We start from the raw sequence: 27,672 nt of genomic DNA on the forward strand, positions 1-27,672 counted from the left end.
ATGTCTGGAACATTCTACCCCAGTTTGTTGGGCTGTCTCCACAGTGTTTGTTGTAAGAGGTATTCCCAACTACACTCTGTGATGCTGTTCGTCACACACCTTCATGAAGTATTCCTTCCAGGCAAGGAAAAGGGGCAATGGCCACATGAAGTACTCAGCTAGAGGAGTGTGTTTCCATGTTGTTGGGTATGGGAAAGATATCACAGCTGTTCCACATGCGGTTAGCAAGTGGGGGGCTCCAATTGGTGCACAGGCCATCAGCTGCTCATAAGCATTACTTACTAATGGCAAGATGCTGCCTATACAAAACAGATGTATATCCTACAGCTGTCTTGAGAGAGAGAGAGAGAGAGAGAGAGAGAGAGAGACACACAGAAACAAACAAACAAACAGGCAGGCAAACAGACACACACACTGAGACTGATGTAGTATACCAACTGAACTGAAAACAAAAAAGCACAGCTATGTCAAACAATTAAGCCTGTAATGTAATGTACTATGGGGCATGTAAACATGGAAAATAGGAAGTTCAAACAATATTATGTCTCATCAACATGTGCTGTACTGATATACTGCTGAGCTGAACCTATGGCCATAGAAACTGTGTCTGTCTGCAGTGACACAGAACACAGCTCAGGGCCCTGAGTCACCCCAGGAAACAATGGCTCACATATGACCACTACTGGAGTGTGTGTTGCACAAAAATGACTGTGACACTGCTAGGCCACACCCAGTGCAAATCATACCATCAGTAATTCTGCTACATCCAGCATTGACTTGTGCTTCTTTTTTCAATGCCAATGTCTCCAACCCATATAATAAAGATGGCCTCACTACCCTCTTGTAGACCTTCCCTATCACTCTTAATGGTACTTGTCTGTCACAAATCGCACATGACACTCTTCCCCACCACTCACATCTTGCCCTTACTGACGTCTTCACCTCTCTACCACACTCGCCATTACTCTGAACTGCTGTTTCCATGTATTTACACCTATCCACCTTTGAAAACTGTAGTCCCTGCATCCTCACCATTCCTCTATCCTCCCTCCCATTCACACACATATATTCCATCTTAGTCCGGCTGACCATCATTCCTCCCCTCGCTAGACCATACCTCAACCTCTCCAGGGTCTCCTCAACATGTTCCCTACTCTCACTACAGACAACAATGTCATCTGCAAACAGCACAGTCTAGGGGACTCATGTCTGATCATGTCTGTCAACCTGTCCATCGTCACTGCAAATAAGAAAGGGCTCATAGCTGATCCCTGATATACTCACACCTCCACCTAAAACACACCTGTCACTCCCAATGCAGAACTCACCGCTGTCACAACAGCCTTGTACATACCCTGTAGCATTCTTACGGATTCCTCTGCCACTCCTGACTACCTCATACAATACCACAACTCCTCTCTAGGCAACCTGTCATATGCTGTCTCTAAGTCCACAAAGTCACAACACAGCTACATCCGACCTTCTCTGTATGTCCCCATCAACACTCTTAGAGCAAACATCACATCTGTACTGCTCTATCCTGGCATCAAACCATGCTGCTGATCAGTAATCCTCACCTCCCTTCTTAACCTAGCTTCCACCACCCTTTACCATTATCTCATGCTGTGACTGATCAGTGTTATCCCTCTGCAGTTACTACAGCTCTGCACCCCCCCCATATTCTCATAATCAGTACCCAAACACATTTTATCTAATCCTTATGCATCTCTCACTTTCCTAGATTACAGTAAAAAATCTAGTTAAAAAGACCACTGCCATTGTCCTAAACACATCCATGCTTCCACAGGTATGTCATCTGGACCAATATCCTTTCCATTCTTAAGCCTCTTCATAGCTATCCTTACTTTCCCTTTGATAATCAGTTGCACATTCTGATTCAGCATACCCACGTCATTCAACCTTCTCACTCTATCATTCTCTTCATTCAACAACCCATCAAAGTACTGTTTCCACCTGCTTGACATACTCTCCTCGCTAGTGAGTTCACTTCCACCATTATCTTTTCTCAGCCTTATCTGCTGCACATCCTTCCTAGCTACATGCCTCATCAAGTCAATTGGTACCGGTCCTATTTTTCATCCTTGGTGTCCAACCTTACATATGCTTCATCCTCAGCCTTTGCCACACCTCTCTTTGCCATGCACTCCCTCTCTCTATACACCTGTCTACTTTGTTCATCTGTCTGACAATCCTACTTCTCCTTGGCCAACCTATTTCTCTGTATACTCCCCTGTACTTCCTCATGCCATCACCAGGTCTCTTGTCCTCCTTCCTCTGTGCAGATGTCACACCAAACCCAATTCTACTCATCTCCCTTACTAGCTCAGATGTGGTTTCCCAGATATTTGGTAACTCTTCACTGCCACCCACTGCCTGACTTAACTCTTCCCTGAACTCAACCTCACAATCTCCCTTTCTCAGTTCCCACCATTTGATCCATGGTGCTGCCCTCACACTCTTCTTGATCATCGACGTCATTCCACAAACAGCCCTTCCATACTGCCTTACTACACTTTCCCCTGTCACCACTTTACAGTTAACAATCCCCTTCAAACAGGCCCACCTGCATAGGAGATAATCCACCTGTGTGCATCTTCTTCCACTCTTGTATGTCACCTTATGCTCCTTGGTCTTGTAAAGCTATGTATTCATCACACCCATGTCGAACCTCTGTTGCAAACTCCACCACCATCTCACCTTTTGCATTCCTTTGCTTAACACCATAACTACATATCACTTCTGCATCCCCTCTGTCCCCTTCACCAAAATGCTCATTGAAATCAGCTCCAATCACCATTCACTCACCCTTGAGTAAACACATCACCATTTCATCCAACCACACCAAAGTATGTGTGTCTCATCCATCACACAAGCAATTGGTGGAGTATATGCACTAACAACTGTCGGCATTACACCATCAATTCCCAGCCTCCTGAACATCACTCTACCTGACACTCTTATCACCTCCACAAACACTCTTGGCATAATGTTCTTTCAGGTTAACCCCTACACAATTTCCCCTCCATACACACCATGATAGAACTATTTGTACCCAACTCCAATACACACAGCTGTACACCCCTTCCATCTGATCTCTGGCACACACAATATATCCACCTTTGCTCTGTCCAGCATGTCAGCTAGCTCTGTCCCCATACCAGTCATACAACATTAACAGTTCCTACCCTCACTACCACACACCTAGCCTTTCTCCTCTCTGCCTGCCATATGAGCATCAGACATCCTCCAGCATATGTCTGTGAATGCAAAGGCTACTGCACTATCAAATGTCAAATGTGTATTACAGCAATATGAAGAAAATGTCACTAATTGTGGCCCATAGCCCACCATGTATATGCGGTATCCTCCAGATGTCCTGCCCTAACAGCATGACATGACTGACTGAGCAGCAAGACTGTAATTACAGTGTGCCATACTGACATAGAACAGAAATGTATAGCAGGTATTACCTGTGCATATGCATGTATGGGTAGGTGTACCTGTCTGCCTCATAACAACTGACAAGGGATGCGAAACGCCAGGTGAATAAGCTGTACATGTTGTATACGTGTGTAACCTTAGTTTCTGTGCATCCAACAGAGTTACACCTCTACAAACACTGGTGTTCTCATTGCCCTGATACAGACATGGGTAGTATAATAAGTATGAGTATCACACTGAAATTGTAGAGGTGGCCAACAGTGTTCTGACACTGTTTCCATGCCTACTACAAACAGATATATGACCACCCACATAGCTGTATGGCCTCAGCAATACCTTACTTGTAAAACCTGCCTTCACCAAAGTAGAGTAAACCCCATTGCTGGACAGCAGCAATGCACAAAGCACATAATGTGATCCTATATTGCTTGTACAGGGCAAAGTAGGAGCAGGCACCAACTGGGAAGCATGACAACCTTTGTCTGAATGAGCATATTAGGTCATAGGTAGATTACTGTAAGGCTAACTATGAGTAAAATTGGACACATCCACTAAGGGCAACCACAAGGCCATCTTCACATATGTCTGCAGTCTCAGAGGCAACGACCCAACCCACCCTGTAATGGTGGTCAATCACAGCACATACACACACACACCATAGCTACATCCGACCTTCTGCAGACAGATTTAGGGCAAACATCACCACCATGGATCACCATCAGTATAGGTGGATATGCACAGCACACGCACCCCTCCCCTCATCTTCTTGGATCAGGTGCAAACTGCCTAATCAAAGTTAACAGAAGCAAGTCCCCTTGGGGCCTGATAACATTCCTGTCTGCATCCTACATGAACCCAGGCATATGCTTTCAGCTCTGTTGCACACTGTATGCAAGCAAAACCTGAGGACCATTGACATCCCATCTGCAAGGAACATGGCAACTGTCATCCCTCTGCACAAATGTGAATGATGAATGGTTGTTTATTCAATGTACTGGCCCTCAATGGAGGGAATATGACACATCAGCACCAGGAGTACAATGCATGTTCATACAGTGCTGCCAGGTACAGGGGTAAGATGTGTTTGTAAGTGGTGGCTAATGATAGTCCATATGCATGTGCTGGCTCTATAAAGAACTCTGGGCAATGTCTGAGTTCCTGTAATGTGTTTCCCTCTATATGTCCTCCATGTGCCATGCAGTGGCAAATGCCTTACACCGATGCAGAGACAACAGCCATCACAGAAACTGTAATCTTAAACTATGCCATCCTTTCTGGCCATAGCCAGCAAAATCTTCAGGAGTGGACTGCCTTGTCGGATGAGATCATTCACAGAGTGAATGTGTTGGGCCACAATGGATGCACATATGATCAGGTCAGGCACAGAGCAACTGACTTGATACATTGGGCCTGGCAAAGGGCTACTGCTGTAGTGAGGGACTGTACTGCTTCAGGTGGGGGACCAGCCACACAGGCCCCACTTACAGTGACAGAGGAGCACCTTGCCAACCTTGGGGTAGCCCCCACACAAACACCGGCAACAGAAGTTGTGTAGGTGGGTGGCACCAAGACAACAGGCGAGCAGCATCCAGGTAAGCCCAAAGTGCACATCAATGTAATGAGGTAACATTTAAACTGTCTTCTACAGAGTCTCTAGATGCATATGTCAGTGTAAAATGGATTAGTGGGTGGGGTGTAGTAATGTACACAAGTGGACATCTATGGTGAAGTACAACAAAGTATGTAATTTCATAGTGTGTACTGCACATGTGCAGAAATGTAGTGCTCATCTTGTACCAATGCCTAATGTGAATCTGCTGACAATACCTCTTCCTCACAACTACATAGGCCCCTCTGGTCTGCACATGGGACAACAGCTTGACCCAGTAAGCATGGGGTTTCCCTGTTGTGGCTCACCAGTACCTCAGGCATGCTAAAGTTAATACATGTGACCATGTACACAACTGTTACTCTGCCATCTGGCAATATCTGCATGTTCACCTGTGGTGGTGTTTATTGCACTGCATCACAGTGGTCATGACAGGGGCCTATTTGCAGGAGATGTCACATATCTGTAACATACCTCACAATCTGATATTGCAGGACACCTGGACAAAGACCAACAAAATGGGGGGACAAAGGCCTAAAACTAGGATCATATTGTAGAAATTAGTGGTATACAGTGAATATAAATGCTGTACACACCTGTTAGAATGCTAGGAATGTATGATATACAAAAATGAGAGCACAATAGACAAGTTCAAAATACTGCCAACCCTTTATGTAACCTATAACCTGTACAATTCAATTGTAAAGCCAACAAATCTGTTAGGGGAACAATAATGACACATAACAGTAGTACAACAACCTAGATGCATATGTGTGCACAGGCTGAAGCTAGTACTGTGTTAAGGCAGCTTTCAATATAACTACAGCAGTACATCATATTGGGTACACAACAGCCATCAATTACAGAGACTCTTTGATTAACAGCAACTAACGGTCAGCTATGCTACTAGGATTATCCTAACATATACCCAGTGGCCTGCTACAGCAACAGCCATGGTTTGCGTAGAGCTGACAAAGCTACTAAGGGACCACATGTTTGAGATGTATCAGCCTGGAGAAGGGTACCCAAACATTTCCACAGCATTGTACATACCATGGAACACAGTGCAGACAGTCATCAAAAGGTGGTGAAAATATGGGGCTACAGTGACATTGTGAAGGAGTGGACAGCCCACCAAAGTCTATGAGAATACAAGACCAAAACTGGCCAGCTAGGCTGCCAGGAGCCCTACAGCAACAGTGAAGGAGTAGCAGAAATCTCCAGCAAGTACTGGGTGTGTACTACATGTCACAATGACCTTCCATGGTCTCCATATGCCCTGCCTCTAGTGTAGGGTTGGAAGATAACAGAAGGTCCTCACATCAAATAATATCCAGGCCTGGTGAAAGTCTGAAAACAATACATCAGGTCTCCAAAAAGCAAGTGGGAAAATGTGTTATGGTAATATGGGACCACGGTGGTACTGTTTGGCCACAATTCTGACAGGTGTGTTTGGCACAAAATCACCACTGTACATCACCACAACAGCAACACCCCCATGATAAAGCATGGTGATGGCAGTGTCCTGCTTTGGGAGTGCTGTTCACAAGCTGGAAATGGGGCTGTAGCCATGTCACAGAGGATTATGAACAGTTTCAAACACTGGTCCCTTGTGGCTCCAAAATATTTTGGTGTCTGCCAGAGAGCTGTGGATGGTGAGTAATTGCACTTTTCCACACAACAATGGCCCAAACCATACATCCATATCAACAAAATTTGGCTTCACCAGAACACATGCAATGTTCTGCACTGGCCAAGTCAGAGCCCACACCTACGTCCAATAGGATATATGCAGGGTGACCTGAAGAGGACAGTTCACAGGGGATGCCCTCGCATTCTGACATAGTTGGAGGTGTTTTGCAAGAAAGAGTGTGCAAACATTGGCAAGTCAAGATGTGCCATACTGATATACACTTTCCCAAGAGGACTGCATGCTGTGATTAAATCAAAAGTTGCTTTTACAGAGGATTACTTTAAGGGTGTGGACACTCATGCAAACAGTCTTTTGTACCTATTTCAGTTACCAGATGTTACCTGTAACTGATGTGTATGTTCTTCAGTTGAATTGCACAGGTTATATGTCATATGAAATGATGGCAATGCTATGACGTGACATCTGAGGTCTTGTGATATATAACACAAAAACCTGGCATGTTAACAGGTGTATGTAAACTTATTATATCCACTGTAAGCTTGGGAAGTTGTTTGAGTAACCAGCTTTGTTTTAACATACATATACTGCAAGTTATGCAGTTTGAACCTCCAATAAGGACATTACTTAGTGGCACCAATCCACAGGCCAACCCAGTAGTGTATCAGACAAACACAGGAGTTATGAGGAACAGACAAAACATATGAGCCACACATGTAGACATTCAGCAAAACCCTGTGCAGTTGGAGGTATGTTCTGTAGGAGTTGCCATAGTGCTAAACAGGTGAACAACAATAATTTACATGGGTGCAGTGTGTGCTAGGTGAAGGGCCATCTCCTACTAACACCACTCACGTATCCCAGAGGTGTATATTAGTAGTAACAGTAATTGGAAAGGGCTGCACTGCATGATGCTGGGGGTCTGTCCAGAGTGTGTATGCCATTGTCTGACCGTGTTTCATGAATGACACAGTCGGCTGTTGTGAGGTCTGTGTAATGCCTTTGCGGCACCTCACCTGTGTGTGTATGTGTGGGTGTGTTTGTGTGTGTGTGTGTGTGTGTGTGTGTGTGTGTGTGTGTGTGTGTGTGTGTGTGTGTGTGTGTGTGTGTGTGTGTGTGTGTGTGTGTGTGTGTGTGTGTGTGTGTGTGTGTGTGTGTGTGTGTGTGTGTGTGTGTGTACCAGCAAACCTTATAGTGCCAATAGTAATTTACATATGTTGTTTTTCCCTCACGGGTGGACATGGTGGCTGTGGTCCCTCCTGCTCTGATACCGATGTCAGTGTCTCTGCAGAATATTACCATGATGATACTAATATTGAGGTACAGGTGGGGTTATCAGGGGCTGATACTGTGCCATTGGTTGGCATCCCACTGTTGTCAACCCCATTCCAGCACACAGTCACAATGCCCACACATACCCCATCACCAGTGGCCACAGATAATGGACAGTTGACAGGTTGTGGCATGGAACAGGCTACTATGATGACTATGGCAAGTGAGAGAGCAGGCACTAGCCATAGCCAGAGTGCTGGCGAGGTCCAACACAGGCAGATGGGCAGGGGTTCTTGGAGGAGGATTGCAGCCCATCATGCCCCTGTTGCAAGTGCCACAGCAGCAGTGCCACAGCAGCAGTAACCAGATGCATGTTTCAGGCTGTCATGGGGGCACAGGCACATAATGAACATAATACCAGACATATACACAGGGTCATGGATGAGCACGTCCCTGGTGTCCATGGCAATATGAACTCACTGCAACCATCTGTAAGCATACTGGGGACATGGATAGATGGTGGGGGGAGACCTTGGCACTCCTCAACCGTGGAATATCTGTGCTTGAGTGTTTGCTGGACACTGGCCAGTAGCCATGTGACTGTAGGGCAGCACCAAGATCAGCTGAGAGTCTACGTGGCCATGCACCATCACATTCCCATGCTGGCAGTACCACCAGCACTACTGAAGGGAGTGTGCTGTCCATGCCACGATGCAGCAGGCCATGGGCATGTGATCATGGACAGTTCCAACAGGCATGCAGATCCAGCAGACAGCAGTCACCAGTGGGGAGTAGTACTGCATCTGTACTCAGCCCTGTTGGTGCCAGTGATACCCTCGGCAGGCCCAGTTCCCATGTCCATGGCCAGAGACAGTGAACTGTACACCCTACCATGTATGGCCTGCAGTTGTCCAAAATAGCCCTGTGTAGGGAACCAACATAGCATGACTGTGTGCATACAAACACACACACATCACCATCAAAGTCACCTACACACACACACACACACACACACACACACACACACACACACACACACACACACACACACACACACACCACCCCTACACTGCCCATTTAATTAATACCCCCAAACACACACACATGATGTCAACCATGTGGCCCAGCCTAGGCTTCTGGCAAATCCACACAACACCCTGTGCATATGATGATACATGTACCGCATCCATACCATCCATACCATTGATGCAGAGACATGCTTATATCGGTCTGAGGCACAGGGTGACTTTAGTAGAGTGTAGCTATTTAATATTGTGAAAAGTGCTGTCATCTGGAATTTGTAATGAGTAATCATCAGTGTGTGTGTGTGTGTGTGTGTGTGTGTGTGTGTGTGTGTGTGTGTGTGTGTGTGTGTGTACATTATCAGCCGTGATGCATTACTGGTGTTAGTTACACAAAGCAAATGCGTTCCCACATGCAATATTCTGTGTTTCAAGTGTCTGTGTGTCAGCAGGATGTGCCCCTGCAGACATTAGCAACAAGGGTTATGGCCATATAGTAACACATCCACCACGTCATAGTCGGGGTACAGATGTATCTGCACAGATTTCCCAGGTCTGTGTAACAGTCCTTGCATGTGCCTCACAGCTTATAAGGTTGAGGGGTTGTATCTCAGTCTATGGTGGTTAACATCAGCTCTAGTATAGTGGACAATGGTAAGTGTGATGGGTGGAACACACCTAGGATTGCTAACGCCCTCAACCCCAGAGGATATTGTGTCAACCAAACACACAGAGAATACTATTCACACACACACACACACACACACACACACACACACACACACACACACACACACACGCATGCACAGGATCACAGGTGCCAGTGCTGTGTTTGGAACCCCTACTCATCAAGTTGTGGTACTACACTATTATGCATTATTGCAGGTGGCACAGGACTACTAGTGTGATGAGTGTTACAAAGTAACTGTAAGGTGAATAACATCACGTGGTCTTGTGGGGTATGACAATTGTGGATGTACTGGTTGTGAGAGTACTCATAATAGTGTCACATACAAGTCTACACACTCACAACCACTGCTATACACACCAGTGCATGCGTGCACACACACACACACACACACACACACACACACACACACACACACGCACACTTGCCAGTACTGACATTAGCAGAATAACCTACCTTCTTAGTCATACCATCCTATTCTATACTGTTGCACTGGACTTATAGGGCCAAAGAGTGTCTACAGATACCACTACAGTTAATGTGAACAGCGGACCTCATACAGTAGACTTAGGAATGTGTACTGTGAGTACCATGGCATACAATATGAATCCATGCCCATCTCGTAGATGTCGTTCACAGAGAAACACATTTGCTAGGACTGAGATTAAAACCTCTACCTATCTATTTATTGTTACTACATTGTCCTGCATTTATCACACATGCCATGAAGTTATGGGGTGACACTTGTCCAGAGGTACTTCTAAGGCAAGGGGCGTCATCAGGCCTTGCAAATTATGATAATGAGTGATGTACTGGGTGTGAAAGGCCAAAAAATACTGTAACCTACACATATACACACTTACACACCATAATACACACACACGCACACACACACACACACACACACACACACACACACACACACACACACACACACACACACACACATTTGCCAGGACTCATATTAGAATCCCTAGCTATGTGGTTATTGGTATTATAGTGTTATGCAGTTACTGCACACAGCACAGAGCTTATAGGTTGTGGAGTGTCCCAAGATACCCATATAGTGAATAACATTTACAGCACTTATAAGGTATGGCAATGGTAATTGTACTGGGTGAGATGGGCCACCAACTACTTTCACCCACATGTTTACATACTCACAAATACTTTCAGGCACATTAATGCACACACACATTTGACAGTACTGAGATCCATAGGTTCAAAGAGTCATAGGTGTGTACGTGGCAAATGGCCATGAAGGCTTTAGAAGGCTAGCCTGTGGGAATACAATGGCATCATGCCACCTGCAGATACTCCCCAGTGTGTCTACTGAGTATAGTCACTGGAGTGATCCCCAGGGTGGGTATTCTATTCCCCAGCCACTCCTCCTGATTTCTCTTGAAGAGGACCAGTGATGTGTTCAGCTTGACATGCATGTGGCATCTGTTCCATAGGGCGGCCAGTCTCTGGGTTGGGAACCTGTCCCTCCAGCATATCCTTTTGATTATGGGGAATGGGTTGAGGTATCTGGAGCATGTTGTGTGGACAGATTGGTTTCCTTGGATGTAGCATTCCTGACAGGGTTGGGTCAGACATGGCTGTGTATGTCAGGCAGAGATCGCTCCCATGTAGCCAATATGAGACAGAGGTTCATTGCAGTTGGAGTCTGTTTATATGGGGCAAGTGTGTAGTACCTAAGATCCTTTTTGTGAGGTACATTTACAGCATCTCCTGTTGTTGCTGGTGTCCAGTGGGGTACATGATAAATGGGCCATAGTACACATTGATTGGTCTATTGAGGGGAGTGTACAGGGAAACACTGTCCTTTTACTTCCCGGATTCAACACCCTGAGTCAGGAGAAGTGACACATGAAAGGACTTTCGATCATCATAGAGCTCACTGTCAACTTATTTTCCCAGTTCCATTATACCAACATCAGTGTTCAGTGGACTACCATCAGTGGATTACTTTATGGGAACCATGTCATAACCAAAGGGGATTGCGGCACATCATCTGGCATTGAGCTTATGTCCAGGGTTCTGACAACAGTCATAGGTCTCAGACAGGCCTTTGTGAAGGATGTCAACCTCACTTGGGGGTTAATAATAGCACCCACCTTGTAGTCATCTGCAAACATTGTCAGCCAGGGCACCTTGGTATTGGACTGGTCCTCAGAGGTGTGGATCCCAAACATGAGGGTACCCAGGTCCACAACCTGTGGGACTTTACTCGTGACTGTTTAGCAGTCTGACATGGAGTCCGCTGCTTTTACCCTGTGGGCTCTACCTGTGAGCTGGTTTGCAGGCCAGCTACTGATGTAGGGGTGGCTGCCTACCTGAGTGTGTTTGTGTATGATTCCTGAGTGGGGAGTGAAATCCAAGGATTAGATGAGCAGCCTATCTTGTTATCTATTCCGTGCTGTCATATAGTTATTGCACATGGCACAATGCTTATAAGGCTGCAGACTGTCTATAGGTCCCTCTACAGTGCATGACAACTGTGGGCCTTGTAATGTGGACGCTGGGACATGTAGTTGGTGGGCAACAGCAAAAAGTAGCAAAATCCACCCCCAATGGATATGGTTCTCACAATAACACAGCAACAGACAGGATGCTGTTCACACACACACACTCACATACTTGCCCAGACTGAGATTACAATGCCTACCTATCTATTGCTACTACAGTGTTATGCAATTATTGCACATGCCACAGAGCTTATAGGTTGAAGGTTGTCCAAAAGTACTTCTAAAGTGAGGAACATCATCAGCCCTTGTAAGGTATGGCAATGTGTGATGTACTGGGTAAGAGAGGCTACAGAATACTTTAAACTACATATGTACACATACATTTGCCACAACTGGGATTAGAACTCTTACCTAACTAGTTATTTGTACTATTGTGTTACACAGTTATCACACATGCCACAGAGCTTATGGGGCTGGGGCCTGATGAAAGGGACTTCTAAGGTGACTTATATCTGCAGGACTACTAAAGTAGGGAAAGGGGAAGTGTACTGGGTTTGACTGGACCCAAAAGCTTTAACTTGTAAACACACACACACACACACACACACACACACACACACACACACACACACACACACACACACACATACACTTTTACATTTGCCAGGACTGATATTAGAACTCCTACCTAACTTGTTATTTGTACTATAGTGTTACACAGTTATCACATACACCACACACCTTATGGGGGTGAGATCTGATGAAAGGGACTTCTAAGGTGACTGATATCTGCAGGACTGCTAAAGTATGGAAAGGGGAAGTGTACTGGGTTTGAATTGACCCAAACGCTTTAACATCTAAGCACACACATACATACACACTTTTACATTTGCCAGGACTGAAATTAGAACTCATACCTAACTAATTATTTGTACTAGAGTATTACACAGTTATCACACATACCACGGAATGTATGGGGCTGAGTCCTGACAAAAGGGACTTCTAAGGTGACTGATATCTGCAAGACTGATAAAGTATGGAAAGGAGATGTGTACTGGGTTTGAATGGACCCAAAAGCTTTAACATTTAAACACACACATACACACACCTTTACATGTGCCAGGACTGAGATTAGTACTCATACCTAACTACTTATTTGTACTAGAGTGTTACACAGTTATTGCATGCACCACGGAACTTATGGGGCTGAGGCCTGATGAAAGGGACTTCTAAGGTGACTGATATCTGCAGGACTGCTAAAGTAGGCAAAGGGAAGGTGTCTTGGGTTTGAATTGCCCCAAAAGCTTTAACTTCTAAACACACACACTCACACACACACACACACACACACACATATACACACACACACTTTTACATTTACCAGGACTGAAATTAGAAGTCTTACCTAACTAGTTGTTTGTACTATAGTGTTACACAGTATCGCATGCACCACAGAGCTTACAGGGCTGAGGTCTGATGAAAGGGACTTCTATGGTGACAGACATCTTCAGGACTGGTAAGGTAAGGCAAAGGGAAGTGCACTGGGTGGAGAAGGCCTGTTCATTTCTAGATCCTACCGACATTTCTCTAAGTGTATGAGCATGCCCAGTGTGACCTTCTATAGTACATGTGGGACTTCATTCCAGGGATTGTTGTACTCCAGTCTGGTTTGTTTTGTGCTACAGCCATACCTCTCAACCTGTTGGTGCTGGATATCTGGAGATAGCCTATCAAAGTGGGGAGACAATGGGCCATACGGTGATTGTGACTATTTCTTTCAGTAATGTATGGGTTGCTAGGGTTACAGGGCTTGTTTTAGCAGACATCTGACATATATGTCATTTGGCACTGTCATGTATTGTTTCAGTACTTCATGACATACCCCCTCAGGTCATCACAGTGATTTACTATAGGAATACAGGATGGATGATGCACATGCCAAAATTATGGGCCAAATGGTATGCATTCTTGCATATTCCAGCCTATTGAGAGGTTTGCCTATGAGCAATTGACTACTAAAGCTGTGGAAATGGTCTAGCACCTTGGTGATATAGTACAGTGGTGGAATCTCTGTGCATTTCTGTACTGGCCTGGTCTGATTTCCAGTCCACATGGTTGGGTAATATAAGTCAGAAAGGATCAGGGTGACAGGCAGACGCTGGATAGATTTGTAGGGGATAAGATATGTGGGGGTGTCCTGGGTCAGATACATTTGCCTATAGCTACCAGTACATTGCATAGGGATCCTCTCAAAGGTTGATGGCACTTGGATGGCCTTGTGTGAATCAGACTGTTTGAACAGGCTGTAGCTGTATGTGTGTCTCACATATATGTATGGCCCACCACATTATACTTGGATGGCTACATTTTGGGGTAAGGATGTTGCATAGGATGAGTGGTCAGGGGAAGGGTGTGTTACTCTCCATGGCTGTGGGCCAGGGTTCTGTGGATGCAGACATGTCACCATCTTCCAGGGTTAGGACTGCCTGCAATTAGTGCATTCCCATGCCTAGACTCCTAGCCCTTCCTGTTGACTGTACAGAGTATCACAGAATGTCCACATTCATAACTCATATATCTTGTTGGTTACCCAAATGAGTGTGGTTTTCAAGGAAAAGTGTTTTGCAAGTCACTCAGGGTTGAAGTCAGATATTACTGACAGTTGACATTGCAGTTTCAGACTTCATACCCATCAGACATTCCATCAACTTTATAACATTATTAGAGCAGTATTTCAAACGTGTCCTTCACTTTGGATTATTCATGGATTTGTCTAGATTTTTGGCTCTCTGACACTGGCAGGTTTTCTCCTAGCAGTTAGCAGCATGGCCTTTCTTTGAATTTTTTAGACTGTGTTATGTTGGTGTTATGGACCTCATTACACTCCCTAACAGGGCACTGTGGATGAGGCATGGGTATTTACCACAGGCCTGTAGGCCAGGTGTGACAGATGTAGGTAATCTGTAGCAAAGCAGTGCATTCTGATAATCATATGTTCCCAGGCTGCTGGCAGTAGACAACCCTGGGATGGCACCAGTAAGTTGACTGTGGGTGTTACTGACAATTGCTTTCTGTTTCTGTTGATCCTTTACTCTAGTTGATGGCTGGATGCTGCTATGGCACTATGGGGGGGTGACACGTGTACACAATACACATTTGCAGAGACTGTCTAACATTTGTTAACATTTTGGTCCCATTTAGCATAGTAATGTGCCCTATCTTTGAGACTACAGGCATAACAGTATCAACCACAGGTCAGATTATTCTGGCATATCACTGAGTAAAAGTCTGTAGATGGGGATTTCATGGATGTCGCCATGTGGGGGCCTTTGCCAGACATTTCTATATGGTTTTCTACAGCTGATCTGCTGGATGAGGCTGGGGGTGGGTATGAAACCCCCACTTTGACATCCATGCATGTGACCTATGACCCCCCAGTTATTTGGCTCACCACATATACTGCAGTGGTATTTGTCAACTAGGGTGGTACTGCATAGTGTGAGTAGGCCAGTACCAGGAATACACTTCCTGCTGTCCCACAGATCTGCCAGTTGTCTGCTGCTATCCCAGTAAGCCACCCCATTCCCTTGCATACTTGAATAAATACCATAGATATGCTATAATAACATTCCACTCCATTCATTTATTTAGTTAAGGAGACTGGCTTACCTTGTGCCTGAGGCTGTTGTGAGGATGGTGCTTGAGGGCTGACTATGTTGGATGCACACAGTACACTGCCTATACATGGTAAGATATACGGGGTGTGATGTTTGGCATCCATTTTATTGTGTGTGCGAGTCAGAGAGCGAGATCAGCCCCTTGGGCCCTACAGTGTCAGTGTATGTGCTATGCATTGCCTCATTGCCAAGGTCAGGGCATACTGGGCATGCCTCCATCTGCCTACAGGGGCAGGCTCAGGATGTTCCTTCTCCAAGTCCCTCTTGCCTTTGGAGACCTTGGCAATGGTGGGGGCAGTGTGTTCCTTCCCCGTTTTGTTCCTGTTGCAGCTTTTTCCACAGGATCATATTGTGTAGCATGGCACATACTATGAACATGTCTCCAAAGACTCCACAAGTTATGTCAAGGCAGCGGAACTGTGACTTAAGCATCTCAAAACACACGCTCTATAATGATCCCAGTTTGTGCATGTGCCTCATTATGGATTGCTTCGGTGGGTGTATGTGCATTTTTGATGGGTGTCATCAGCCACGGCTCCAGTGCATAGCCAGGATCCCCCACTAGATGACCATATGGGATGTCTCCACTGGCAAACGCCTGGTACAGCTGTGATGAATGACAGATGTGGGAGTTGTGATAGCTTCCAGAGCTGCCAGCACACACATTCATGGTAATAACCTTGGCATTGCACATGACTAGCAGTTGATGAAGTGGAACCCCTTGCAGTTTAGGTAGACCCTACCCTGGTCACTGGGTGGTGCTTTGATGTGGATGTCCATGCAGTCTATGACACCCAGAACCTCCAGGTATTATGCTACATGGTGGAAGAGATGCATGTTGCTGGTCCCCTCCTCATGATTTCTGGGGAAGTAAATGTGCTCAGCGGCATTTGGTCACATGGCATCCAGGAACTGGTGGAGTATCCTGGATGCAGATGCCTGTGAGACCCCCATGATATCCCCAGTTGGTCTTTTGAAAGTACCTGTAGCTAGTATTCTTAAGGCTAAACATACCTTGATATTCACTGGGATGGGTTCCCCTTTGTTGGTTCTGGGTCTGAGGTGAGGCTGGCACAGCTTAACAAGTTGCTGAAGTCTGTCCCTGTCCACACTGTAGAACTCTACTATCTCCAGATCATGTAGCCCCTGGTAGGTTACCTTGGGTCTGAACACTCTTCTCCTCCTCCTCGGTCTGAGTTGGTTGTCAGCATTAGCCTCCTCACCACAGTCAGTGTCTAGCACATACTGATAGATCAAAGCAACAGCAGCCCCTAACATGTTTTGTTAGTTTTGTCAATTTAAAAGTCCCCCGAATGTGTACACCAGTGGTGTAGAGTTTGTGGGAAAAAACAAACTGAAAGGTGTTTGCATAATTTATAGTAGTGTGCTGGGCTGCTGCCTGTGTAATTGGCTGATTCTGGTACATTCCACCTGTCAGCTATGGTCGTTCTCCTTGATTGCCTTCCTTCTGCTGTTTCCCCATCCCATTTCCTCCCCATTTAAGCCCTGATGTGCAACGCACATACCAGTTGCTCAGGTGTAAACAGTTCTGCTATTTCTTGTTTTTTTTTTTTTTTTTTTTTTTTTAGGCCCAGTGTGTCACACACACGTTTAGCTAAAGTAAACAATTTAAGCAGAAGTGGCCCTCCCCTGGATGCAAACACACTCTGCATTTCATGGAATAAGACAAAACAGCCTCAGACACACACCCTTCCTTAGCTGTGCTTAGCTAAGGGCAAACATGTGCCATTGAGCTCCAATGTGCTTACAGCAAGCATGACATACCCCTTTTTCAATTTAGCTGCTCCTCCTGTCTACAGGGTGGTGTTAGAGCACCTACACAGTTAGGTGCAGTCTGACACTTAGAAGAAATTTCAGATTTAGTATAAATCCCCTCATTTGCATACACGACTGCCTTACTCCATAGTTACCACACTTACACTGGGCCTTTCCTCTTAGCAACCACTATTCCTTGGTATTGTTTTCATTTGCATGCCATTAACTATAATGGCAAAATGCAGATTTCTGTAAAAATTGACCCCCCCCCTTTTTTTTTTTTTTTTTTTCGGCATGATCCCGCACCACTGCCATATGCTGAAACAGCCGAGATTAGCCAAAAAAAAAAACGTTTTTTTTTTTTTTTTTAAATTAAAACTATTTATCTTGCCAATGGCCATATATTTGGCTATTCGCATGCCAAATAAGTATAATCCATGCTTTATTTCGAGCTGTCATGCCTCCGTTTTCTAATTTGCAGAAATGTGTTCAGCTAGTAACTGAACACATTTCTGCTTCTTACACTATTCCTGCACGAACACCTGCCTGCTTGCTGAATAGCTAATTCACCTCATTTGAATGGTTTTCAACCAGCAAATGAAGTAATTAGCATTAGGCAATGGTGTCAGTATAGGAATAGTGTAGGAGCGCTCGTGCACGTCCCAGAAGCCCTTTACTGAATCACACGGCAGCCATGTTCCGTGCAGCAACTGCTGCACTATTCCTACACTCTGTGTAGGGTTTAATGAATCCCGGGGATAGTCATTGCTTTACTACAATCAACTCAAACACTACTGCAATTTGGGAAACAGAGCATTTCTCCTTCAAAGTTCAACCTCAGTCTTCAAACCTGTGTAGCTTCTGGACTGTTGTCCACCAAGATTGCTGATCTTATACAGTTGTTTACCTGGGGTTTAGTACCCATGTCCCTTGTGGAGAAGGTCAAGTAAATGTCTCAACATGTGCTTGTTCTGCCTCTTTGTTATTCATGTGCAAAATATAAGGGCTAAAACTACCATGGGAATGGAAGGCAATGCTTCTTAAAATTCTCATTTATGTACCTATGAACCTATTTACTTGTGAATTGGTATCTTACTATATAGCTCATGCTGTACATATCTTTACATTTGCAAATAAAATTTGTACTCTAGTATTGACTGTTATTGAACCACAGTGGCAAAATTCTGTCTGTAGCATATTTTGAACTGTATCCAAGTGTTGCACTCAGAGTGACAAGACAAAACAGAGGAACTATCTGATTTGAAGTAAGGGGTGTAATATAAATTGGACTTCAATTATGCTACAAAAGCAAAAATGTTATTATAGCTAATCAGGCTACAAGATCACTTGCAACAAAACAATTTAAACTAAGCAGCAAATTCTTAACTTGTTGAGGACATTCAATATAAACAATCATGACACACAGTATATTCTATACAATATGAAGGAGATTATACTTTTGCCTTGTGGAAGTTTCTTAAGGATTAAATATTGATTAATATACTTTGTTTAAGAGAAAGTCACAAAACTACAGTTGGTTTACTAGTATTTCAGTTTATGAAAAAGCGTGGTATTCTAGTCAGGTCTGTATTAAATCATCGACCACTTAACTTGTCGAATGCCTAAATGTCGACAGCTAAGAATTCGCTTGACCATGCCAAAGTAACACAAACTTCCAAGCCATAACAAAATGGGGAGCTTTGCCCCCTCCAGTGTGGGGGGCTGTGGCCCCCACACCCCTCCAAGATCGCTCTACATTGTGGAAAGGGCAAACTCCCGATAATGGCCAAGCAAATTCTTTCCCGATGAAAGAATTCACTTAACTGGCCATTTGACAATGAAGTTTTCGACCCTTAGCTGTTGACATTTAGTCGTTCGACATACTAAGCGGTCGATGAAATAATATAGACCCTTCAAGTCAGTAAACTCATTGGTATTGGTTTATGGTATAGTTCATACCATATGTATAGTGGTATATATATATATATATATATATATATATATATATATATATATATATATATATATGTATAAAGTCTCAGAAACAAATTCTTCTGAAAGCAATGTAAGCTTAATAATAAGATATTAGCAGGATACACATATCAGGTTTTTTTACAGGAAAAGCACAACTCAAACATGTTTAATTATTTATGACTTATTTAGTACTCTGTTATTTAACCTTTGTTAGCATGGAAATTTGAACTTGTTTTTGGATCATTTCAGCCATATTCTGGGGCAAAAGAGGTAAAATACCAAATAACATAGTACACATGACAACGCAGCATAGAGTACATACTGTAATGTAGCTTAAGATGCATAAAAGGAAACATTTTGCAGTACATGGAAGATAAAGATTGTATTATTACAGCGGTAAACAGGTGTGTATAGGATTAGGACATTTCTGTGGTTAGTACATAGATCATTATGCACATTTACAGCAATGATTTGCTGTAAATGTTAATCTTTACAATTTGTGATAGCATACATTAACAATTATATCTAGGTAGTGACATATTTGCATTAAGCATGTAGTAATCAGCTTACTTCATAATCTAGTAATGAACAAAATCATTACTATTACAAAATATGCTATCTATTTATCTCTCTCTCTCTCTCTCTCTATATATATATATATATATAAATATATATATAGATGGTCTGTCAAAACATACTGCATACATTTAGAAGTAATACAAATGACCACCATGAAACCAGTTGTAAAATAGTCCTACTAAAGAACCAGATCAGCTCAACACACTACATTTCCCACAAACCAATATAGTTTATAAAATGTTTATGTTTAATCTAGTTTGGTTAATTTTGACTGAAGAGTGTCGATATCACATTTATAACACAGTAATATGAAAATGCATTTACCCACAATCAGCAAGTTATTGCAGGATAAATTAGAAGTAGCAGTACTTAACTGAGATTTGAAAAGGCATTTGATATCTTGAAGGGGATTGAGGTGCTCCAGAATGAATACCTCAGTCAGGCCTTATAGTCCATATAAAATCAGTCTTGCTTTTATATTAAAGTAGTTCTGTAGATTTCAAACAGATTCCCAAATGAAAATAGGCCACAGAGCACAGATGTCAAATTATTTTTGAGTTGACACAGAAGCCCTTAACCTATTGACTTAAAAAGCTTACTACAATATGAGTATTTAAAAAAAAAAAAAAGGCTCTGGGCAGGACCCCAAAATAGCACTCTTTGCGTGTGATATACCTACATTGTAAACATACAGAGCTCTTAATGAAGCACTGGAATTCTGAAGACAATAAGAAAGGGAAGCAGAAGACAGACACGGATAAAACTAGGAATTAAGTAATTATATCACATACTATGATTGTCTTGGTGAAGAAGAAATAATGCAGGTCAAAGCTGTATGCTTTTTTCATACAATCACTTATAAAATCTAATTGGACTTGCAATCAGCCATTTCCAAGTTATTTACACAAATATGTTTTGAGAAGATCAGGTGGTATTACATAGTATATAATAGATAAATATTTTTTGATAATACTAAGATTTTAAAATTAGCCTGATGGTGAAATAGTTTAGTCTGGATCATTAAAGCAAGTTTATCTGAGTTTCTTCAAAATGCAGATTTTATGTTGCTTACTATGATAAGTTGTTTATTTTTCTTAGTCTTTGTTGAATGTTACTCTAGCAAGGTTCTGTTTCAGAGAGTTTTTGTTTTTTTTTAACATTTTGCTAAAGCATTAGTTGTGTAGCTGAATGCCATCTTGACTTCTTTGGTTGCATTTTTGTGTTTCTTATTTGTAGTTTGTTTTCCAAAGCATGAGTGTGTGTGTGTGTGTGTGTGTGTGTGTGTGTGTGTGTGTGTGGTGGGGGGGAGGGGTGCAGTATTTCTGGCAGCCAATATGCTTGTTGCAGGCCATGTGAGGAAACTGAAGAAATTTGCTCCCTGTTGTTTACAATCCAGATGCATTTTTGCAGATATAGTGTAAAAATACACAGTACATACTGTAGTATGTGCAGCAGTAAATTATTAGATATGTCTTCTGTAGCTTAACTACTTAACCCATGTACAACTCAGTTTGATACTTTAGGTGGAACTAATACATACTATGTTCGATACTTTGGATATTAATTGAAGATTTTGCTCAGATACTATTTCTGAGTACTGTTCTGTGAAAAGGATGGGCGTATTTGTTGGATCTCTGAATGACAGTTTGTGTTGAGGCTATTATTCTGAGGTATTGAGAAGCATCACAGTAGATTTTTGTGCATTAGTAGTTAAACTGTTAATTGTTAAGAAAAGTCCCAAAACAGATGAGGCCATGTTCATAGGTTCATAGGTTGATAGGTTGGTACTAGGCTATCAGCCCTAGGACCTATAAAAGCCTAGCCATAACAATTCCCTGGATATTTATTCCCACAAAATTTACTTCCCTGGACCCATGTCAAGCAGGGCGACTGGTGTGATCCCGAGGGTGAATTTCCTGTCTCCCATCCAATCGTCAAGGTTCCTTTTGAAGAGCGCCAAGGAGGCACTCTGCTTGACATGTATGGGCAGTCTATTCCAGAGTCTGGGGAGTCTCTGGGTCAGGAACCTATCCCTTCAGCATGTTTTGTTCAATGTGATGACAAGGTTTAGATCCCTGGCTCTGAGGGATTGGGATTTCTTTAAGTGCAGCATGTCCAACAGCTCAGGGTTTGACATGGCTTTGTATGTTAAGCAGAGATCACCTCTGAGTAGACGATATGCCACAGAGTATAGCTGGAGTTTTTTTAGACAGTCAGTATAGGGCATCTGCTTTAGGCCTGTAATTCTTTTTTGAGGTATTTCTGCGGCCTTTCCAGCTGTTGCAGATGTCTTGTGAGCTTTTCTCCATGGGCCTCTACTGAACATGGACATATATCCAGTAAGACTAGCCTGGTCAACAAATATAAAATAAAAATAAATAAATAAATAAGGTACATACCAAATGGGGCATTGTACTCTATATATAATGGGTCTAATGAGGGATGAGTACAGTGGGACAATGACCTCCTTTTTTCTGGATGAAAAGCCCTTATTGATGAGGTGTGTCACATAGAAGGATTTCCTGACTGTTGTGGTGATGTGATTGTCGAAGGTGAGATCACTGTCCACCTGTGTCCCTAAGTCTCTAATCACACTTTTGGTGTTTAGTGTACTGCCACCTATGTGGTAATTTATAGGTACATGGTTTTTCCCAAAGGGGATAACTATACATTTCTTGGCATTAAGCTTGAGCCCATGGCTCTGGCACCAAGCATCTGTTTCTGTAAGGCCCTTTTGTAGAATATCCACATCATTTGGTGATTCAATAATGGCTCCTAGTTTGCAGTCATCTGCAAACTTTGTCAGCCAGAGTTCCTTAGTGTTGGCCTGTACTTCAGTGAAGTAGATGCCAAACAAGAGCGGCCCCAGGACTGAACCCTGACGTACTCCACTTGTCACTTGTTGTAGAGTTTTTCTTAAGTTAAGTCAAAACGTATGGGTCCTAGAAATTATTACGTCATCAGCATACAGGATGGAATTGATCTGTGGTATATTCCAAGGGAAGACATTTATATAAATATATCCACTTATGTGAAGACCTATCTGATATGCTTGCTTTGTTTAAATATCCATATTCATACTGGATGAAATCATTCTCTCAAGTGAGGTTAACAGTCATAAGTTTTCTCCCCAGTCCTATTTTCCTGAAGTTAACCTTTCTCCATCAAGGGACATTAACCCAAAATAATTTGTTATCTATACCCTCATCCTACTGTTTATTCGTTCTATTTTATGACATTAATGTGGTTATAAAAGTTGGTACATGTGTAACATAATGTTTTGGAATCACCAGGGTCGATCTGCAGAGTTATGTTTGTTCCTTTTTATTGTATTTTATTTGTTTTATTTACAGGTAGAAATGGAATGATTATGGGTTTGAAACAATGTATTTTTTTAAAAGACCTAATGAATTTAAGACCGCCCACTTGACTGCGTCATTTGACGAGGGCTTTTGAAACAGTTTTTTAAATTAGAGCTGATATCTGAAGAAGTCTGGATAACATCCGGACGAAAAGCGCTTAATTTTATTTCATTGTTTGTATTTTTGTACTGTTTGCCGCACAAGGAGGGTGCAACTTACTCCGTATTAAATTTCCTGTCTCAACTAACTGCAGAGTGGAGTTGGTTCCTGGCGTTTGTTTTTGTACTTTTCAATCGATGTTTTATTGTACTTTGGTAAATTTTGTGCATTTTAGTAATCATTTCATTACTGTACATTTAGCAGGTTTGGAGTCAATTTCTCATACGGTTTCAAAAAAAGATATCCTTAAATGCTGAGGAAGTTGTATCATCAAACAAAAGTGTAGGTTATGCATCCAATCAGAAAGCTAGATCTGAAAGATCACTTGCAAAAGAATAAAATGCATATTACAGATCAAGAAAATCTTCAGATGCAAAGGGAAACTGCACAATTACTTTCAGTTACATAAAATTAATATTGTTCTGGAGATCATCAACATCAAAACTTGTATGACACAAAAGAAGGGCCTAAACCCATCTGTTATGAAGAAAATACAGGAACTTATTTATATGTTACATTACTGGTAGTCAATTCAAACAATTAAAAAATAAGAGGCTCCAGGGCCGATAGCCTAGTACCTACTTATGAACCTATAACATAATTTATGTAAACCGGAAACGTTATATAAAACTTTTCATAAACACGTTGATATAAAAACACAAAAGTTAGTTTGCAGAAGGAAGTGGAAAATTTAGAAAATTAATTAATTTGATGAACAATATATTATACCTAGATAAAGTGTATGGCTTTGAAAAACAGAGCCAGAAGAAATTATCTTCACTTTTTAGGAATCTCAAAGTGATGACATTACTTTGATACTCCAAACTGAAAGGTAGAAATATAAAACAAATTCCTAAGATGCTGGCACCTGATCAGCAATTAACTGTTCTGTGATTGCTTTTTATTAGGTTTTGGATATAACAGAAATAACTGTCATCCTATTGGCAAATTACATTTTACTAGCCCAGGATTTATACAGCTACTGATTATATGGAAGTCACATTTAGTCAATACAGGATTACCGAGCTGCAAAACATAAAGTCTTCTGCAGTCACTACTCAAAAGAGGAAAGTCCTAGTATCAGAAGACACATAGCAGCAAATTCACAACCCCCAAACTATATCTATCTATGTCTATATATTGAAAAGTAAGTGATCAAAAATGCAACACCCACCTTTTTTACTCTTTTGTAAGTATAACCACCATTGCAAGACACAGGTGAACTTTCAGTAACAATGCTCTACATGTCAAACTGACAAACACAAAGTTCCTGACTACATTTAATATTAAGAAAATTGATTTAATAGCATTATTCACTATCTAGAAAGAATAATATACAATTGTCTTTAATATATTTACAAGTGAGGAAAAATCTAAAAGCATTATTCACTATTTGAAATGAATAATATTGGGTTTTTTATATCTATATATTTTTAGAAAGTAGCAATTACATTGCAATCATTTTCTTAATATTTCTCTTCCTATTATTATTGTCATATTCATAGTCTTGAGTGGTGTACAGAAGCTGAATCATACTGCATGGCTATGAAGGAACAAGCTAGCTATTTCTGCCCCCACAGAAACTATCATGCAAAGCCCCTAAGACAGATATATTGTTTATTTGGCCTGAAATATCCTAAGGAACTTACTATAGCTATTTACAAATCTTACGTTCACCCAATGTGGGAGCTACTGCTTTGAAGCAATGATAAGGAACTTGTCATTGTCTTTATCAAAAGGAAACAGAGTTAGCCAAATACAATCTTTTCATTTAGCCCCTAGTTAGCTTTCTGATATCAACTCTGTTGGTTGAGCTGAGTAGTTAGAACCAAAAGAAGATACCATCTACAGTGGTGATGATTGCTTCCATTTATATTTTATATAAATCCCTCATTTAATTATTCAGTTACCATTTCCCTGTACTTCTCATCCCATATAAGACCACGTATATCTGTTTAGCTAAAGCATAAGACTGTGAAAATAGGGCCTAAATAAAGTATCTTCAATTATTAGGAATCAGAGAGTGGCAACAGTGTTTTAATGCTCTGCAATTAACTTGTATTTCTATAAAATATTGAAATAGAAAATATATGGTTAAGTAAAACATATCGATATTGACACCTGTGATCAGACTCTGCTTTATGTTTATTCTTTCTTCATGTCAATAATGTTGACAGCAGAATGGTCATACCTTTTTAATACCTGTTTAGTAATGCTAGTTTATGTAGCTATGAGATCCTACAGGTACATTTCTGATATTCACAATAACTTATACAAATTGAATACAGCAGTTAGAAAATAAAATTGTGCAGAAGAATTACTTACGGATTACATTCTGCAGTTTCATTTTAAACATGCCATCCAGAATTTGTGACTTCCCTCTTCCATTATCATCACTTCCCAAATTGAACTTGTTGCAAGTTCTGCACTTGTCCATCATTTCTGACTAGCACAACCTGTCTGATTCTTTGATACTTTCCTGTAAAATTTCATATTTTTGTCTTCACTTTCACTTCCCACAGGGGAGTTTTGTGCTATTGTACCACTACGATCAAGGTACATTTACCCAAAATAATTTGTTATCTATACCCACATCCTACTGTTTATCCTCCTCCTCTGAACAAAGATAAAAATCTTCCTCTTCTTTGGAAACAAACATTTAAATGTTTTCATATGCTTCCATTATTCTTCCTAAAACCTATTTTTGTCTCCAGGTTCACAAAAGCATCCTTCCATGGTGATCATAATACTGTCATCATTTCCTTCCTGACTTCTCCAAATCCTAAGAATTCAGTTTGGAATTATAAACTACCTATGCAAAACAGTGCATTACAAACCTCAAACATTTACCAATGGCCGGAGTCCTTTCATCCTCTCCTAAGAAATTTTTGGTCTCCCTTTGACAATTCTCCTCCTTCAGCATTGTTCCACTGCACCTAAGCAATTCTACTGGCCACACTCCCCAGTCTATGATTAGAGCCATATAAATGGAGCTGCATGCACTTTTTAACATCGCACAGTATCTCTTTCAGTACACTGCATGCTTAAATGTTTGTGGTGCCAATGTTTCTACTATTCCTTTCCCCTATTTCCCCTTTACTTCATCCTTTAAAAGCTTGATTACTTGACTGTATCTCAGTCATTCTTTTTAACGTTTTTCATATTTACTTTTTGCCATTACCTTGTCCCTCTTGTCCTACCTATTCTTTCTCCTGTTCCTCTCAGAGAAGTAAGGGGTGAAGCTGAATCCAGTTGTGACCCTACAGTCGGACCCCACCTTCAAGAGAGAGAATTACATTATGGTATGTAACCACTAAGATGATCATTACCCCTTGAGCAAGGGTGGAAGCCAGAAGGTGACATCAATTACACGGCAAGAGGTGAAGACTTCTAGGATTTACAGGAAAGGGAAATTTCTAACTGTGTGGAGTGAGTGCAATGTCACAGGAATCAATACCCTTGCCTTTGGCTCATTTCAGTCACTCCCAGAATTCCATCGGACCTATTCATATTTGCAAGAATGATGATAGCATAAATAAATCATACAAGGAATCTAAATCTCTTTTGCAAAATAAATAGAGTACGCTGGAGTAATATGGGTTTAAATCACTTCTGTGGAACCATCTTCAATTCCACTTAAGGTGGCCTACCTCCCTGACTCTGCTGAAATATAATTTGGATGAATGGATGGGTAACCACAAATTTACCTCAGTTTAGCACCATTATCCTTCTTGAATAGCAGTAACATGTAACAGTAACATGTAAATGTCCCAAGATATCCTTGTTTGGTCCATCTCTAGGTGACTTACATGAAACATATTAGGGCTAAAGACTACCATTGCCATTGGAAAGTACCTATGAACCTATGAAGTATGGCCATACATGGAAATTCAAATCCCACCAGTGGAATACTCAAGCTGGTGTAAGCTTCTCACTCTCCCTATCATCCCACCACCTTCCCAGCTCCTCT

General features: G+C 42.0%; 1 protein-coding gene across 3 annotated transcripts in view; it reads right to left on the minus strand.

Annotated features, from left to right (window-relative positions):
* The window catches only part of CALCR (calcitonin receptor), a 2,888,559-nt gene that overhangs the window by 1,259,657 nt on the left and 1,601,230 nt on the right, over window positions 1-27,672 (minus strand). The window lies entirely within an intron of this gene.

Source organism: Protopterus annectens, chromosome 3.part1 (genome assembly GCF_019279795.1).
Source record: "Protopterus annectens isolate FY-2018-M chromosome 3.part1, PAN1.0, whole genome shotgun sequence".
Lineage (NCBI taxonomy): Eukaryota > Metazoa > Chordata > Ceratodontiformes > Protopteridae > Protopterus > Protopterus annectens.